Raw genomic sequence first — 19,592 nt, forward strand, 5'->3', positions numbered from 1 at the left:
ATCTGTAAGGTAGGAGCTTAGGGTGCCCAATTTAGTGTCTTGTGAGGACCAAAGTCATCCCCTTCCCCTGGAGCGGGCCCTGCCCCTTCCCTCCCAATCTGGACCCCAGGCCAAGCCTCGCTTCCCTCCCCTGCCTTCCTCCCTCGAGAGTTCCAGGCACAAGGAACCCCTGGCAGATTTCCTCTCTCTCTGCTCTCTCTCCCTCTGTCTCTGTCTCTGACATTCCTCTCCCCTGGACACCTCTCCTGTGTCCAAGCCTGGGTGGGGTGCTCTCCCGGGGGGCTCACGTGTGCTCCAAACGTCCACTCTGTCCACATCAGTCGTGGTGGACTGGAGTTGCCTGGTAACCCGCCCGCCTCCTTCCCTGGACCATAATCCCCTGAGAGCAAGACCAGGTTCCATAGACCACTGCGTGCCCAGTGCCCGGCACATGGTATATGTCCATGAAATATACGTGGAATTGCCAAACTTTCCCAGCAGAGAGCAAAACCCCACGCCCAGGACCAGTGACCCACTGAGACGGGATCGGAGGCATCTTCTGGCAGCTGCTGGGCAGAGCAGACCATCCCTCGTCCCACCCCATCCCCCACTCCTCCAGCTCCACTCCCGCAGTCCCTGCCATCGCAGCCCAGCTCACACTTCCAGGCAGCTCGAGGCTGGTGGCTCTGCCATCCTCTGATGCAGACTCATCAGCTGTTGCCATGGAGACCAGCCCGCAGTCAGCTCTGTGCCCTCCTCCCGAGCACAGCAAAGGTGCAGCCAGCTGCGCACAGAGAGAACCCGCCAAGCAAGGGGGAGCGCGTGGCCCCGCACCCAGACAGCCTGGAGCTGGTGGGCACCCACTCACTGTCCTTCCTACAGCGGGGTGACCTCAGGCAAGTCGCTTCACCTCCATGAGCCTCATCAGTGACATGCACATGAGGATGCCAGCCACACGGCATTGTGGAGGGAAGACATGAGTCCGTGTAGGGCACGGGGCTGGCACTGTGTCATTTTGGTGTGCCTGCCCTCTGCATTAGCTTTCTGGGGACTGTTCTGAGGGTTTTTCTCCCCTTGCCTGTGTCCAACTCCATCCCATCCCCAATTCAGATGGGGCTGGAGGAAGGAGAGACTCCATTCCAGTGATAGCACAAAGAGATTTTATGTGACGTTTGAAAACGAAGAACTCTTCAGGGCTGTTCGTCAGTTTTTGACCTTGGTCTCGCCCTGAGGGCCACTAATGTGGGTGCTACCTTGGCCACTTCCTGCAATGAGCTAAGCCCGTGAGGATGGCAGACGACCCTACTAGTGAAGAACTTAAGGTGGCATCTCATTTACAAGACAGCCTCTGGGTCTCACTGCAGTCAGGGAAGGTGGGGGAATCATCCCATCTCCTTACTGCCTTAAGTGGCAGCTATTTCTGGGAATGTCTGAATATCCCTGTGCCTACTGGGTGCCTGGGGCAGGGACGTGCCAACCAGCCTGAGCACAAAGAAAGCGAGCTCGCCAGCTCCCCGCGGCCAGCATCAGTCCTGGCGAGGAGCTGAACACCTGTGTCTCAGGCAGGCCTGGGCCCTGCTGCAAAACACACCACCTACCTCCCCCTCCCAAACATCAGCTCAGCCCAGCTGCTGGCAATGTTGCCATCAGTAGGGGACAGGAAGTGGTCCCTGTTGTTAAATTGATAGATGGATGGGTGGGTGGATGGATGGGTGAGTGGGTGGATGGATGGGTGGGTGGATGGGTGGACAGGTGGATAGTTGGATGGAAGGTTGAATGGATGGATGGGTGGATGGGTGGGTAGAAGGATGGGTGGATGAGTGAGTGGATGGGTGGAAGGATAGAGGGATAGGTAGAAGGAAGGGAGGAAACGAGGGAATACATGAGCCCTTCTTGGAGCAAAGGCCCACAGGGACCCTGAAACCATCTTTCCAAACTCTCCCTCCCCTTTCTCCTCACTCCCCAGTGAAAGTGAGACTAGAGGGAGGCCCTGAGAGCCAGAATCACAGAGCCTTTGAACTCCAGGGCCCAGTTCTCCAAAAGCTTCACGGGGGAGCTGAGGGAGCATGGGAAAGGAGGACACCCCCAGCTCTGGTCCTCAGGCCCCCCCCCCCGCCCCCTGGAGCTGTCCATACCCTAAAAGGCAGGAATCCATCCCTCAGCCGCAGGTGGGGTCCCTGCCCCAAGTCAGCCCATCCGGCCACCTCCCTCCTCCCACGCCCTCAGCCTGGGACTGCCCGAGGACTCATGCATGGCCCACAGAGACTCAGACTCAGACGCTACAATGATGCTGCATAACAGACAATTTCGGAACTCTCAATGACTTACAGCAACAATGACCAACTTTTTTTCTATTGGTGGCTAAAGGTCAGCAGGGGCTCAGCTCCAGGTGTGATTACAGGTCACAGGGCCACACTCCCGCACCAATGCACCAATGGGGCAGGGAAAAATTCTGCACCCGCTGGGGGGAGCGGGGGTTGGGCCGCAAAGCCACCTGGCAAAGAGGCAAACGTGAAATTCCATATGGGGAAGGAGGGAAGAATTAAAAACCAGAATCCAATCTGCCGCAAACCATAAAATGGAAACAATAAAGAAGAATGCATCCCCTCGCAGGGCAGAGCACTGTTATGGAGAATATGTTTAAAGTGTACGAGAACTACAAAGCCTGGGATAAATGGTATAACAATGTGATGTCATTACAAAACATCCCCCTGCTGTGACCACACAGTGACCATAAAGAGATCTCATTCTCCCAGAAGGGAACAGGGTCCTGGGCCAAGAGGCCCCTGAGCAGCAGGGCAGGCAGACCCCCTCACGGAGGGATTGGAGCTGTAGGTTCGGCTGGTTGCCCCCCACCCCAGCTGCCCTCCTTGGAGAATGACAGATTAGGGAGGGTGAGGGGCGGGGAGGCTGGCCTGGCATTTCAAAAACTGTTAGGATACAGAAAAATGGGGTCATTGTGAGCCCTCCAGGCTCTGTGGCAGTGCATCCCCAGATTTCAGACACATGTGACTGGCATCAGCATCCGAAGCCTCCTGCCTCTCCCACGCAGGTGCACAAACACACACTCTCTCTCACACACACACACACACACACACACACACACACACACACACACACACACGCCCTCCCTCCTGCTCCCCCTAAGGGACTCAATCCAAAGGTGTGAATTCGGAGTCACCTGCCTTAGGGCTGCTATGAGTTCAGATGAGGAAGCGCCTGGGGAAGTGGCCCAGAGCTTCCTCCACACTTGCAGAGTGTGGCCAGACCACAGGTCTGCGCTTGGGGAGAGGAAAACTGCCTCGAGCCGCGCAAGTGTTTTCAGAAGTTTGTCAGTTTCTAGTTTCCTTTTTTTTTTTTTTTCCTTTCCAAAGCTCCACTCCACTCACCCAAGAGAATAATGTAAACACTTACGATGGCATTTTAATAGTCCCAGGGGCATTAATCATTATTATGAATCTGAAAATAGCCGCGTTATTAATGTTTGACAGTGCAGGCAGGCAGGCCTCTGTGTTATAAAGTCTTTAACGGAGTATGTTGCTTTTATTTTCCGAGCACTTTCTCCTCTGTTGTCTCAGCGGGGAGGAGTCAGCCTCCCAGTTAGGGTCATCAGAGAGAAAGGAGGGCTTGGGAAGGGTCAGACCCCTCACCAAACAGGGGGTGGTGCCGCGGGGGTGGGGTCCCACCCTGGCAGCTCCTCTCTTCCCCCCAAACCTGCGCCTCTGCCAGCCGGCGGGCACGGGGAAACCCACCGCGTACCTGAGGACGGCTTCATCTTTCCTTCCGTCCCTCCCCTCCTCACCTGCGTCCTGGCCCCCTCTGTCCTCTTCCCACTGGGGTCCGGCTCCGCCAGTGACATCTTCTGAATCTCTCCCGCCTGCCTCCCTGTGCAGAGGTGTACCTGCCCCCGCAGACCCTCCAAGTACACAGGTACAATCCCTCCCCCATGCCTTGGGGTGGGCTCCCCTAGGAGCAGAGTCTGGGGCTCAGACTTGGAGCAGGCACGAAGCTAAGTGTCTGTGGGGACTTGAATTGTGTACCCCCCATACCTGTGAATGTGACCTTATTTGGGAATAGGGTCTTTGCAGACGTAATCAAGACAAGATGAGGTCATACTGGATGAGGGTGGGCCCTAGATCCGATCGATGATTGGCATCCTTAAAGGAAGAGGGATTCAAAAAAATAAAATAAATTTTTAAAAAGAAAAGGGAAATTTGGACACAGACGCACACAGGGAGACCACCGAGGCAGGCTGGGTGATGTGTCTGTGTGGCTGGAGCTCGCAACCACCAGGAGCAAGGGGACAGGCTGGGTCGCTTTCTCCCTGGAGTCTTCAGGAGGAGCCGACCCTGCCCACACGTTGATCTTGGACTTCCGCACCCAGAACCGTGAGAGAACCGTGTCTGTTGTGTTAAGCCCCCGGGCTGAGGGACATGTGACAGCAGCCCAGGAAGCTGGCACAGTGTTTGTCTCCCTGAGGCTGCTACGTTTCTCAGAGAGCAATGGTGGAGCCCCAAATGACAAAGACACTGTCCCCGACGTTAAGAAGCAAACCCCGCATTCCTGCAACAAGGACGCGGGCCTTGGAGTGATGGGAGAAACCGAGGCTTCCCTCCCAACCCCCACCCCCTCCTCCTCCCAGGACACCTGTCAGCCCAGGTTTCTCCAGCTGGGGTTCCCACGAGGACATGCTCGTCTCCACATCTTGCTGGAGTAATCATTTTACTTTAACAATTGGAAGGGAGGGGTTAAGTTAAATAATTCAATCAGTAAGCAATCCGAAACGTAATTGTTCCACTAAGACACATAGGACTGTATTAGGGGCTGGATGCAGAAGCCAAGTGAATTTTTAGGACAAGCCTCTGAGGTTCACAAACTTCTGTCCACTCCCAATCCCAGACCCGTGGGGACCTGCTCTCACTCCTGCTTCTGGAAACGTCGGCGCTGGGCACAGGCTCACATTTCCTCCAAGAGCAGCTCCTCGGCCTCCTCCAGCGCCCACTCCAGGCTCCCAGCCTCCCCTTGGCCCAGGAGATCTTGTCCCCACAGCCGGCGGAGGGGCCGGAGCTGGGGGCTGCACGGGTGGCTCCTGGGAGGGCTCAGAAACCACTCTGCGTGGCAGCAGCGAGGACATCTGCCATCAATCATTCTTCTGCCCCGTGTCAGGCCCAGCAACCTCCTGCAGGTGCCACATAAATACACTAAACCTGTAAAGGGCCCAGGTGGCAGCGCAGGGAGGGAGACCTCAGAATCCTCACCCCAAGGAGGAGCCCCTCCTCCCTCCTCGCTCTCCGACCCTCCCGGTCAGGGAAGAGGAGAAAGTTTAAAACAAGAAGGAAGAGCTTGTTGTAGACCTAGCTCCATCCATCAAACTGACACAGCTCCTGCCGCCAGGAATCCAGGGGAGGTTTTCCAAGGAGGACAAAGGCCAAGGAAAGATGTCAGCAGGAGTGACCCAGCCCATCTGTCACCACTCCCCTGGGGGCATCTGGCACGTGGTCCTTGATAACAGGGCCTTGCCCGGCCTAAGGGGCAAGCAGCCTCAAGGGGCCTGGGCCATGCCCGGCGTGACTCTGCCTGGGGTCCGCTAGGCTGGAGCAGCGTCCCCCAGCACGGCCCACCTTTCCCTCGCTCCTGTATTCGAAGTGAGGGCAGGAGCCGCTCCCACGCTCCAGGCATGGCACTGGTTGCCAGGGACGCAGGGAGAAAGAGAAGGTATCATCTGAGCCCTGGGGACATGTGGGCAGGTGGGGGGCAGGGGCCGGAAAGGCTTGCAAGAATCATTTCCACTGGATGATGGGAAATCTAGGGGAGTAGGAAGGGGGCGCTGTCGAGCCTCGAGAGGGGGTGTAAGATCCAGAGACTGGAGAAGTAACAGCGGCGGCCTCTCAGTGGAGGTGACATCTGATCTAGGCCTCACTGCACAAGTAGGCGTTCTCTGAGCAGACAAAGGGAACCGGAACGGACCAGCTAAGACCTGGGTGGCGATGAGGTGGTGGCCAAGGCTGGGGTCCTGGCCACTCTGGAAGGTCAGTGAGGTCAGCCCCGAGCCACGCTACAACGTGTGGACACTGGGGTTCGATGGTGGACACGTTGCCTGTGGCTGTCAGGGGGCTCAGGGACCCTCAGCTGCAGAGAGGCGCCCTGCCCACGCCACGCCCTCCCCTGGGGGACACAGCCGAGGGCCACCTGCGCTAGGGCTCTCCCTCTGCCCTCCGGCTCCCTCTCCTCCCTTTGTTCTGTAGTCACCACCCTGCAGACACCACCTGCCTCCCGGGAAACCAAGCCTGCACCACAACCCAGGGGCAGGTGCGCTGCAATTCAGAAATAAACGGTCAATAAACTGGCTCCCACCGACTGGAAATGCAAACTCATTGCGATCTCACAGCAAAGACCCACTCTGCTTCCGAAACGCCCTCCATGGAGAACAGCAGGGGCCGAGGCTCGCCAGGGAGCAGTCGGGATCCTGTGTCTTCCACCTAATCCAGGACCCCACACAGGAAGGACGACACTGTAGGGCAGACAGGGCATGCCCTGAAGAAGGACTGCCACGTCAGAAAGGGGATTGCTACAATGACACGGAGGACACACAGGACAGTGTCCCAGGACGCTAAGTAAGTGCCCCCAGACATCGGGGCTCAGAATATCTCAAAACCACACCTGAGGGCCGGGCGTGGTGGCTCACGCCTGTAATCCTAGCACTCTGGGAAGCCGAGGCGGGAGAATCGCTCGAGGTCAGGAGTTCAAGACCAGCCTGAGCAAGAACGAGATCCCTGTCTCTGCTAAAAATAGAAAGAAATGATTTGGACAGCTAAAAAATATAGAGAGAGAAAAAAAATGAGCCAGGCATGGTGACACATGCCTATAGTCCCAGCTACTCGGGAGGCTGAGGCAGGAGGATCGCTTGAGCCCAGGAGTTTGAGGTTGCTGTGAGCTAGGCTGACGCCACGGCACTCTAGCCCGGGCAACAGAGACTCTGTCTCAAAAAAAAAAAAAAAACCACACCTGAAATCGCACCAGAGCTTCTGGAAGACACAGGTGCCTACAGTGCGGCCAACCTGCAGCTTGTTGCTACCTCGAACTCCTCGCTCCAGCGGAAGGGGCCACGTGAGTTCCCCAGGGCAGCAGATGAAGGAACACAGCAGCTCTCAGGGCAGAAATCGGGAGGTAACAAGCAGAACCTGCCTCCCCCCTCCCTCTCCTCCCCAGATCCCTGGCCGAAAGGCTCGGGTTGGAGAGAAATTAATGTGCCTTAAGGTGCCTGAGTTTACCGATTAATTACACTCACCCTCCCAGGTCATGCCGCCTGCTTTCCCTAACACCTGTGCCTGCCGTGGGTGCTAATCTAACGCCATCTTTGAGTGACTGGTGAATTGGTTCCTCTGTGTGTGATGAGGAAGCTTCGTTGCCAGGGATGCGTTGAAGAACACACCATGGTATACTGTTCACTTATTTTGACCTGCCCGACTACCTTTATTTGCAGCTCAGAGAGGGAGGCATTCTGTCCTCTGGTTTTCCTATGTGCCCGGGGCACGTGACCATGGTTTGTTCACATGACAATGTGCAGGTGAGCGTGCACCTTCCCCTCTCCCCTCCCGCTGCCCCTCAGGGGTCAGAACTCAGGGGACTGAGGCTGGGGCAGGAGGAGTCTCAGAGTGGGGGAGGGAGGCCTGAACGGGGACCAGGTGGAGACCCACCCCCTCAGGTGAGACTGGGAGGGACCTGGGCACGGGGTGGGCTTGGGGAATGCAACACAGCTGCCCTCATGGCTGGGGTGAGGCACATGCCAGCCCTGCCGGGCGCAGGCCTGAGCCAGAGGGTTCCTGGAAGCGGGTAGAAACTGGAGGGGTCCCCTGGAATCCTGAGAGCCAGAGGAAGGTGGGGGTGGGGCAGGAGGGAAAACTGAGGACAAGGACAAGGCAGAAGGGCCAGCACTGTGGGCACAGGGGAGCACAGAGAGGGGAGGACAGGGACAGCAGCCCCAAGACCTTTCGTGTGACAGGCGGGGCGAGCTGCAGGTGCAGGTGTGGCATCCGCGGGGCTGGGTAGGAAGGACGCTGGGACGCTGGTGGGCCTGGGCAGGTGAATCCAATGAGGGGACCCAGGCAGGGCCTGGCACCGTGAGAAGTGACAATTATTAATAGCTACCTCATAAGATTGCTGTGATAATTTTAAAAACAATACTTATAAAATATAACAGTACTTATAAAATGCTTAGACCAAGGCCGAGCAAATGGTAAGTGCTCAAAACATACTTCTTAAAAATTATTATTACCGGTGACAACTCAAATCCCTGCGACTGAGTTGTGGAGACAACACAGGCACGTTCTTCCTCTGTCTGTGTTTGTCTAAAACTCCACCACAGCCACGTTTGGAGGTGCAGGGGGGGCTGGTGACACCAGCTCAAATGAGCTGGGAAACAGAGAGGCGAAGAAACAGGGGTGATTCCGGAACCTTCCAGACTCTTGGCCATTCCACTGGGAGAGGCGTTAATGCCAACCCCGGCCCGTCGGCCACCCCCGGAGCACAGACGCCAGGGCACAGACAGGAGCTGGCCTGGGGAGGGTGGAGCCAGGCTGGCTAGCACGCGCTTCTTAGCAGACTCTCCTTCATCCCAGAGAGAAGGAAAACTGTCCAGGGACGTCTTCGGATGCTCCCGCCACCCTTCCCCACACCTTAATTCTTCCCACCTCACCTCTGAGGAGCCGCCCTGGGCCCTGCTCCCTGCCCCCTGGGCCCTGACCTGCCCGTGATCTGTCCGTCCTGCCCCCAGCAGCCCCCACTTCTCCCATCCCCACCCTGAGACCCCACCCCAGCCTCCTCGTCTTGCCGAGGTGCCCCCCTCCCCGGCCCTCCACCCCCAGGTCCGCCAGCAGGCGGCGCCCTGACTCCAGCGGGCTCCTCGGGCCCCCTCCCCGCCCCTGCCATTCGGGCGCAAGGGCAGACCTGGTTGCCTTCATTATAGACTATAGCACAAAAACACAATAAAATAAAATGAATGTTTTCTCAGCAAAAATCCATTAGATGAGTTACGGTTGTAATTTAATAATGGGATGGGAAACTACAGCAAATTAGCGCAGTATATAATTAAAGTAAATCTATTTTAAAGTCCTTTATTGCTTTGCGTTTCTCGGATCTCAGTCTCGCTTTAGTCTCCGCTCCCCACTGCACCCCCTTCCCTTTTTCTGAGTGTGAGGAGGGGGATGGGAGTCACGGGTGCCCGTGACGCTGTCAGGACATCGGTGGCAGACACAGCTCACGGCTCCTGCCCGGGGAGGACAGTGTTCCCTGCGTGGCTGAGGCCCCAGGCGGCCTCCCCTTGGCAGAGCGGGGGCAGAATGACGCTGCCACTGCCCAATCTGGGACCTGCCTCTCTAGATCCTGGGGGACCAATTGCCCTGAGAATACCCCTCGAGAAGGACAGATGCCACTGAGCCCTGGGCCCCAGATTTGCTAATGCCCCCCGATTTCAAAACAGTGTTGTGGTTAAGAGGCAGCAGGAAGCTAAGGCTCAGAGAGGTTCACAGCTAGACCAAGGTCACACAGAGATGAGTGGCAGAGCTGGGATTTGATCTCGAGCCCTCGACATGGGACCAGCTGCCTCCACGCTGACTCTCTGTGACGAGCCCGGCCCATTGTTGCCTGTTTTCAGAGGAGGAAAGAAGGAGGTAAAACGGGCAGCTGCTGCTTGCACGGTAGTTTTCTGCTCTCTGGGGTTCAGTGCCGAGGGCATGGGGTACCCCAGGGGTCAAACCAAGCCTGGGTCCCACACTCACAAAATTCTCTCCCAGTTACACGCCCTCTTTGGTAAAGAGATGAATTACCTTTCTTGAAGGCCCAGGGTAGGTCCCTCGTGGCCTGCCCTTGCCTGCCGTGGGGAAGGGGACACTACAGCCCGGCAGCCTGGGACAGGACGGGGCTGGCTGAGCCTGCTGCCACTTGAAGCCATCCTGATGACAGAATTTTTGTGGTTCATTCAAACCCAAGATGATGCATTTTTTTCCCCTTCCAGAGCCCTCAGATACACCCAGAGACCACTGGCAGCCACAGATGACCAAGTCACCCGAGCAGACATGAAGCCACCTGGGTCACTTGGAAAGCCCTGGGAGCTCTTGGCTTAAGAGAGAAAATGACCCCGCAGAAAAACAAGGAAAATTCCCCCGCTTGCTGGCAGGTTTTCCAGGAAAAGTTGGTCCCCTCCCCGCCCCCGCCAGCCCCCAGCATGGTCCTGTCCACCTCCCCTAGCACAGAGCCAGGCTTCTCCAGCCAGGAGGGCACCAGGAGCCCCGGGCGTTTGGGGGATGCCAGGAAGACGAGCTGGCTTGACAGGCTGTGAGTCCATGCAAATGAGATGCAAAGCAATATGCAAATCCAAGCTTCTCTTTCTGAATCTCATCTGGTGGCTGAGCTGCTGCAGCCCTGCCGGCTCTGAAGGCTGCCGTCACCTTCCTGCCTCGTGTACATCAAGGACAGGGAGCTCTGGTGACGGCACAGGTGAGCAGGGCTCCACAGAGGACAGGGGCAGCATGGCTGCCAACCCTCCCGCCAGCCCGAGAACCCGTGGGGATGCCAGAGCCTGGTGCATATTTCCTGGGGCTCTGCGGCTGCTGCCTCCTCTGCACCCCTTCTTCCCAGCTCTAAGGTGGTCCCCAAAGACATGCACCCCACAGCCCCAGGGGAATGCCCATTCTCAGGCACCCCTGAGCTGAATGCACAGCAGCTGCAGGAATGCAAACGCCCCCACATCTCTCTTTAGCCGTGAGGGGTAGTTGTTGAGCCTGGGCACCACACAGAGGGTAAAATTCTGTTCCAAGATTTCCGAGCTTGAAGCCATCTTGGGCTGTTTCCGCACAAGGGAACACGGCCGAGCGGAGCAGCACACCCCGCCCACTCGGTCAGGACTGTGCCCCCAAACCACGCTGCAGCGCAGCCCAGGAGTCCCTCTCGGCCCCCACTGGACATCCAGGCCCAGGCCAGGGGCACCTAGAACCTGCTTAGAAATTGCTTCTTGTGGCATCCCAGAGCTGCAGGGTCTGTGCTAGAGAAGGAGCCAAAAATCCATGGCCATGATCACGTGGCAGGGAGGGGCAAAGGGGCCGGGAGAAGAGAGGCCAGCCCAGGGCAGCCGCCTGCAGGACTGGGAAGGTGAGGCAGAGCAGGGAAGAGGCTCTGCAGGCAGAGACAGAGCAGACAGTGGAGGAAAACTCCAGAAAGGGTTATGGGGAGGGGGCTTAAAGGCAAACACCCTCCACCCTCACCCGACAGCCCTGCCGAGGTGCTCACAGACCCAACGAGGGCCCAGGACTTCTCTGAAAGGCTGCGGCCCGGCAGCCCCGGCTCCATCTGGGCTCCCCGCCCCTGGCCAAGGGCTCAGGCTCTTCTCCACGCCCCTCCAGCCTCCAGTGCCTCCTTGGCTGAGGCGAGAACAGGCGGGATGCAGGGGAAACCCGGAGCAGGCAGGCCCAGGTGCCCCTCTTTCCATCCCAGTCGCTGCACGGCCTTCTAAAGCCTACGGGCCTGGGCTGGGGCCTGGGCGGGGGGTGCTCAAAGACGCAGCCCCTCCCTCAAGCTCACCCAGGCCGGCCTCTTCCTGCGTCGTGCAGCCTGAATGAAACTTTACGGTGCTTGTCCCCGCCAAGCCCTCCAGAGGAAGAAGAGGCAGTTTGGGAATCACCATCAGGTCAGTGGACATGGACGCTCCCTGCACCCACAAAGCTGTGCGTGAGGGCAGGCTGCACCCCCACCCCGGGCTGTGGGCACTCACCCGGCCCCACCACACGCCAGGCTCTGCACTGGCCCTGGGGCTTCAGAAGCAGCCGGCAGCGGGGGTTCTCTCTGGCACACCCCCCTTCCCTTCCACCAATGCACACACACGCTGGCTCTGCGCCTACTGCAATAAGTTTCAAAATCAGGGGGCTCCAAGGTGGGGATCGCCCTCCACAGTGAACATGACCCAGGGTGCAGACGATGCCCTGGAAGAACAAGATAATTCACTGAACTAGATGGAAAGCCGAATCCTGACACCTAAGGTGCTCCGCTCTACCGAGAGGGCGCTGGCATCTCCTCGGAACATGAGTCTCCCCTCTGGATGGTGCTGGCTGTGGCAGAATGCCGTGGACGGAGTGGTGTGCCCCCAGCACACCCAAACGTTCATACGTTGAGGCCCTAACCCCCAATGTACTATTTAATAGTATTTGGAGACGGGGATTTGGGAGGTGATTAAGGTTAAATGAGGTCAAGGGTAGGGCCCCCTGGATGGGACTAGCGTCCTTAAAAAAGAGATAACAGCGCTCTCTCCCTCCTCTGCCGTGTGCGCACGGGGAGAAGGTGGCATCTAAGAGCCAGGAAGGGCCCCCGTCAGAACCCAACCACGGCAGCTCCCGGATCTCTGACTTCCAACCTCCAGAACTGCGAAAATACAGGTCTGTTGTTTAAGCCACCCAGTCTATGGTATTTTGTTCCTAAGTGTATCTTTTTAGAGCTGAGTAACACGGACACGGGAATAAGGATTGATCCAGAAGCCACACGTAACACTCTAGAAACAGAACATAAAAACTAGGGTCCAACCTGCCCAGGACCCAGGACGGGAGACGTCCTGGGTGTTGCCTTGAGTACACATGTTCCCTGCAGCCCTTCTGCGCGCCCACAGCTTGGTGCTGGCCTTGCCGTGGTCTGCCTGGGCCAGCAGCTGCCCCCAGCCCGCTGGGTGCACAGCCCGACATGTGTGTCCTTGGCCGGCCACGTGGGGCTTTGCAGCCCTGACCAGCTCTGAGCTGCACGCGACAGACGAAGACCAACAAAGGAAGCCTGAACCACGCTCACACGTGCCCCAGGCGCACGCCCCGCCTGCAGCTCCGGGAAATCCCAGCAACTCTACGAATTGCTGCCATTACAAACAGGCCCGGTGCAGGAGCCGGCTCAGGTAGCACATAGCTGTTAGGGTGGGGACATGGGGTTTCAGACCAGCTGGCCCTCTGATTAGCTGTGTGATCTTGGACTTGTTCCTTAACCTCTCTGGACTTCTATTTTCTCAACTGTAAAACAGGGAAAATCATACCTTCCAGGTTTGTCGTCAGTCACATTACCATTTGTGCAACTAAAGCTGTGCTTTATAGAGAACTTTCTACGGGCCAAGCATTTCGGTAAATACTCTCACATATAGAACTTCGTATTCTCATTCTGCGAGGAAGGTGCAGGTACTACCTTTACCTCTGTTCTATGCAGGAGGACACTCGGGCTCATGGGGTCGGATAATCTATCCAGCACCTGGCTAAGAAGTGGTCACGCTGATCCGCAGGCAGGTGTTCTCACTCCAGGCCCTACAGTCTTAATCACTATCTGTGCAGGACTCCTAAGCACCCAGTCGGCGGGGTGAAGATGGCAGCCATTGGGACTGGCTTCCAAAGACACGAGGAGGACGGGGAGGAGGCAGGCAAGGGGGTGCGGGGCAGGGAGCTGGGCCTCCAGTGCAGCGCGCGCCTCCCCCAACACCTTCTCATCACAGACGGGCAGTGGATGAATGAGCCGTCCAAGGAGCCAAGGAAACCCGCCACCTCGGCCGTCCATGCTGTGTTGGAAGGCGATAATATGTCTACAGAAAACAGCAGTGAACTCAGGCTGAAGAAGGCAAGTAGAGAGCTGAATTTCCCCCTGGAGCCTAGACGACCCTCCCAGGCCACAGGCCCTGTTTGAGAGACAGAAAAGGCTTTTGTGATGAGAGCCCTCTTTAATAGAAAGAAAATGCAGACTCCTCCAAAGCCCAGTGTAACACTTGCCTGACACAATGCACGCTGGAGACGTCTAATGAAGACTTTTATGATAGGGATGTAATTGTAAAAGGAAAAATGATTAAAAAATTGGTTTCAGTGCTTTGCAATCCAAGAGTTCATTTGTTTCCTCATTCATGCACTAAATAAGCCCCTAATTAATCTTGAACCTTGGAAAAAGGAGACTAGATTGCCATTTTCTTCATAAGGACGCACTTCACATTTTGGAAAGTTTGAAGAGGCTCTTAAGCATTTTCCTTTAGTGGTATTTTATCAGCATTTTAGAGGAGCTTCATTAGGCTGCCGAAAGCTGCTAATTGCATTACCATATTGTTAAGCCTCATAGGTGCGGGTCAGGTTCATCGTTCTCCAAATTCTCTCTTTAATCGGAGGGTTTGACATGTCAGAGATCCAGGGCTCACTTTGCTTCCGGGGAAGGGAAGATGAACCCTGCACTGACACGGGCTCCTCTCGGCTGCCTGCCTGCCACCCCCTCCAGTGGGGACCAAGCTGCCTTCTCTTTCCAAAGAAAACTTAGTTTCAGAAGTCACTGTGATGTCATCCTTCCTAGGGAGGAAAAAAGCCTCCAACTTTCCAGCCAAGAAAAGAAAAACAAAAGGCGTGTGTGTGTGCGTGCACGTGTTTGTGTATAGATAGACATGAATATATATGTGCATATGTGTGTTTAGGTAGAAATATGCTGCACATGCACACGTGAATCTCTGTGTGCAGATATGAATGTATGCATATATGTGTGTACAGATATAAATATATGTATATATGTATACACACAGATATGAATGTGTATATATGAATACATGTATATGAGTGTATATACATAGATATGAACAGATGTGTATGTGTATGTAGACAGATATAACTATATGTGTGTGTAGGTAGATATGAATGTGTATATAAATATATGTGCATGTAGATTTGAATATATACATGTGTATATATGTGTACATGTATGGCTGATGTGTGTTTATATGAACATATGTACACATGTATTGGATACGACCATACATGTGTGCATACGCACATGTGCACTAAATGACGCTTATGTTTCATCTGAATTTTTCCCCCTAGTTAAAGACAATTTCAGTGGGAAACTTGTTCCCAGACCGAGGCAGCTGAACGGATGAAGGCAGCCCCCTACCGAGGTCTTCCCGGGCGTCCTCTCATCTCATCCTGTCTACAACCGTTCAAAGAGTTGACTGCTACTATATTTCTCTCGTTTTTCGGAGAGGGAAATGGGTTCTCAGAGGGGCAAGTCACAGAACTCGTAAGTGGTGGAATCAGAATTTGAAACGAGGTCGGCGGACTCAACACTTCCACGCCTGGGGCAGGAGTTCTGCCCCGTCCCGGAGTCGGGAGCCAAACACCACTCCACGCCCACACGAGCGTCTTTGCCCCTGGGAGCACCCTGCCTGCTCCCGTCCATGCAGTGACGATGTCCACCCCGCAGAAATAAGACGAAATGAGGTAAAATCTGTCAAGCCATCAGCGCTGACCTGGCCACGGGCTGCTCGCATGGGCACAGCCCTGACCGGGCACATCTCCAGGCACCAGACACCGTCATCCCGGGACAGGGACCCCCGTGCTCCGCAGGCCCGGCCAACACACGGATCTCCGTCCTGCAGCCAGCACTTCTCAGAGACAGGGCAGGGACAGTCCCCGTCTTCTGGTTTGAAAAGACCTACGTGGTTTCTCCTCCCCCGGATCTCGTCCCGGAGTCTAAATAGAACCGTACTGGGCAGTGACACCTTTCCCTCTGGCTCCGTCGCTGGTCTCGTCTTTGTTTCTTCCAGCAGGAACGCCTGGGACCAGGGCCACTATGGAGAACAGCTCCTACGGGCCTCCCCTCCCACCTCCCTGTCCCAACCCCAGCACCCTCCAAGCCTGGGTCTCCACACACTCACGCAGGAACGGCGGAGCGGGGCGTGGGGTTGCGGGTGCCTGCAGCAGAAAGAGATGACGGAGAGGCTCCCCTCGGGCTTGGCCTCCTGTCCCCTGCAGGGTTTTGACCACCCTGGAAGGCTCCCTGATCCTGGTGACAGAGACTCTATGTTAACGCTAGGACAACCTCCGGAGGTGCGCAGTCCCCTCTGAGATGGGAATACAGGGCCTCCAGGCCAACTCTGGGAGGAAAGGGACAGCCGCTGGCAGGGGAGTCTCAGGGGCAGCACCCAGCTGGGTCCCTCCTGCCTGTGGCCTGCCCCCCAGAAAGCCCAGATGGTAAGAGCCATGCCCAGCAGGCTGGCCACCACCCTGCCGCCAGTTGGCTGGGTTGGCTGAGGGGGTGCTGGCTACGGTGGGCCCGATGCTTGGGAATCTCCAGCTTCTCTGCTGGACTAGCAGCATTTGGGAGTAGGTAGGGGGTTTCTGGTTTGTTCTGTGTAGAACTCTGTCCCCGTGTCTTACGGAGGGAGGGGAATGTGCCAGGGGGTCGGGGAGTTGCTCACACAGGGTCCCAGGAGGCAGAGGGTGGGTCCAGGCTTGGGCTTTGGAGCCAGGCAGACGTGGGCCCAGGTGCGGGCCCTGCCACACCCCACAGCAGTGGCCCTGGGCAAGAGACTCAGCTAAAAGAGTCACTACTTCTAGGATTGCCAGAGGATTAAGTAAGATTAAGTGAAAATTAAATAAGGATTGAATAAGACCAGTCATTCACAAGGATTTGCTGAGCGCCTACCATGCCGCAGACACGGGCATGCGGTCCCCGACCCCACAGGGCGCAGCCTAGCTGGGGAGACATTAATAACCAGGTGACCCAGCAAACGCGAAAGGATAAACTGCGGTAAGTGCTCTGAGGCCGAAAGAGAAGACGCAGAGGCGGGTAGGGGTCAGGGAGGCCTGGTGTTTGGACAAGGCGGGGACCCAGGCTGAGGGAGTGCATCGGGGAGGAGAAGGGAGGGGCGTTATTCCATGCTGGACCAAGGGAGTGTGGTCCACGGCATGGTCGCCTGTTGAGTGGGACCTCTCTGTGTGCCTCAGTTTCCTCATCTGTAAAATGGGGGAATAACAGCACCTCCCTGAGAGAGCCGTTGTGAAGATTAAACGAGTTGCTACACATAGAACTGAGAGCAGAGCCTGGTCCTCTGTAAGTGTTAGCCGTCACCATCATCATCCTTATTATTGTGCACAAAAGTGGGGCTGGGAACTGCAGCTCTGCACCGTTGCCAGTGATGTCTATGAAGCTGCTGGGCTGCTCACTTCCCTCTCCTTATAAAAATCCCTCCATAGCTCCCCAGTGCCCTCAGGGAAAGTCCTCCAAGATCTGGTCCCTACTGACCTTGGCAACCTCATTTTGCACCAGGCTCCCCTACCCAGCCAGCCGCAGGCACTGGCTTCATCGGAGCGGGTGGCTCAGAAGAAGGCTTGCTCCTAAGTCCTTCAGTGTGGCAGGATGAGTTTGCACAGCGTCTGATCGGTATCTGGCGCAGGCAGTGTCCTGGGGTTTAAGGGCAAAAGGCAAATGGTAAATTCTGAAATTAACAGCAAGATGACTTATCGGGTGCAAGGAGCTCTCTTTTCCACGGCAGCGCTGCACGATGCCGATGCCGTATTCCTGACTGGCGCGCGTGTGTATCGCAGAAGCCTTATCGTGCTCAACGTTATTATTTTTAGAGGATAAGATAGCAATGTTAGCTCGGAATTATCAGCCTGTGATTGCAGCTACCTGTACTTTGTATTCACAGCCGCGGAAGCAGGAAAACCTTCTAAGACTCGTGAAACCGAACTGAGTGGCAGCGGCAGGGAGCAGATATAAAAGAAAGAAAACCAGCATAAGTGCTAAGGAATAAAATATTATTCTGATTAAGCATGGGGGAGGAGTTAATGCTCTAAGGTTAAAAATGCATAGTTTTGCTTTCTTTAATTTTTTTTTCTTTTTGCAAATCGTGTTCTTGTGTGTTTCATGTTGACTGATGTGATATATTCTTGGCTTTCAGACCAAGAAAAGTCGTCAGGGTTTCATCTGTTATGTTTATACCAAGGGAAATAAATCTTGGTGGCCGTGGAGAAGGTTGCTCACACCCCCGACGCCGTCTGGGGAATCCGGCTGGTCGCATCCCTGGCGGACAGACAGGATCTGTGCTAAGATCCGCTTTGGCCTTATTGATCACAAGGCTTCTTCATTACTTCTGTGGCTGCAGATCAATAGGCTCACAGCAACACAATAGATTTTTTTTTAGAAAATCAATTAAACAGAATATTTTTTACAGAATTGAGTTTGCACGGCCGTGTCATTGGCGTGTGGTTTAACATTTTTAATGCGGTTTCCCTGTGAGAGCTGCCTGTGATGAAGAGGTGGCAGAGCCTGCATAGAAGTTCACACGTTGCAACACGCATGGGTGGAAGGTGAGCGGAGAGGGGAGGGTTGACTCCATGGGCAAAGCAGACAGCACCCAGTGCACAGCTCAGTGCCACTGCCTGGCTGGAAATTCCCGGCACGCTGTCGTGTGGGCAAAAGCTGTCAGTGTGCTGCCTCTTAGCCTGAAAAATGTGGAACTGAAACTTCTTGGAAAGCTCAGATTGATGTCTGAATTTCCCCCTGCTGAAAGCAGAAGGAAGCTCAGTGGGCACAAAGGTGAAATATGACCGGCTGTGGCCATGCAAGTTGCCATCACACCGCACACACGTCCCTCTCCCCTAAGCCGAGGGGCAGCTGGAGGCTCAGGGACACAGAGCTCAGGCTTCAGAACAACAGTGGGGAGGCGCCTACGGCCCTGAGCACGGGCCAACTGGCCACACACTTGGGCTCTTCCAGGTCACACATGTGAAAGCCAATTCCCACCGTGCCCCACGGAGTGGGCGGGGTTTGCACAGGGCACCCCTCACACATGTGCTGCAGAGCCCCACGTCACGGTCTTGGGCTGGCGGGGCTGTCACCACCGTGGTTCCCTTTGCTTCCCTCTTCTTGCCGCCTCCTTTCTGATCTGGCATGATCCTGGATGACATCCATTAAAAATAAAAAAGGAGAAGAAGAAATTCCCTCCCACATCCGGCGACTTTCGGAAGAACCACTCCAACGGACACAGTAAGAAACCCTCAGCAGCGCCGGCCTGAAGGGAGCCAGCCCGCCGAACACAGGGACCTGCACGTTCTGACGGTGAACAGCAAATACCGCGGCTGTAACTCCACAGAGGAGCCTGGTGGTGACATTTAAAGATCTCCCCTAGCTTTGTCCTCTGGTTTGTGTCATCAGAACACCAGGACGGACTCTCAGACTCAATTTATGTCCATTTCAGGGTGTGTGTTAACATCATGTCCTTTCCTCTGTCTCTTTTTGTCTCGGGTTGTCTCAGGTGGTCCTGCGGCCACATGGGCATGGTCCCTGGGCCGCCCCCTCCCCACTCCACACTCTGAGACCCTGGGTTATTGACATCACCAAAAGGGCGGAACTGAAGGAACGTGTCTGGGCTTCCAGTTGCTTGTATCACTCCTCTGTACATCCTCCCTGTTTTGTTTCCCCTAAATGGAAAGATTTAGAATTGAATCCTGGAAGCTGGAGTGAAATATGAAGCCCTCATCCCTTTCTGCAGGGCTAAAAGAAGATCAGGAAGATTCCAGAACGAATCAAAGGCAGCAGCTCTGATTCACCTGGCGACAGACATCTGCCTGGCAATGGAGACATTCATGCCCGTGGACACCGAGCCTCTGCCTGCCTTGTCCCTCTGCTCCCTGCAGACGGCAGTGCCGGGGAGGGATCCGGGACACTGGGGCTGTTTGTCTTATTCAGAGAAAGGGGAACATTAGAGAAAAAGTACAAAGGGAGGTTTTCCAGATTCAGTGATTCGGGGGGAATGGCTTCTTCTAAGACCATGTTTTCGGCCTATCAGATTTCAT

At 55.7% G+C, this 19,592-nt stretch overlaps 1 long non-coding RNA gene across 1 annotated transcript; it reads left to right on the forward strand.

Annotated features, from left to right (window-relative positions):
- The first annotated feature begins 9,512 nt into the window (after positions 1-9,512).
- LOC123650634 lies at positions 9,513-11,460 on the forward strand. The gene is made up of 3 exons (XR_006739446.1): positions 9,513-9,647; positions 9,992-10,473; positions 11,245-11,460. It is a non-coding gene; the product is annotated as an uncharacterized LOC123650634 (long non-coding RNA).
- The last annotated feature ends 8,132 nt before the right edge of the window (positions 11,461-19,592 follow it).

This window comes from Lemur catta, chromosome 15 (genome assembly GCF_020740605.2).
Source record: "Lemur catta isolate mLemCat1 chromosome 15, mLemCat1.pri, whole genome shotgun sequence".
NCBI classification, from domain to species: Eukaryota; Metazoa; Chordata; class Mammalia; order Primates; family Lemuridae; genus Lemur; species Lemur catta.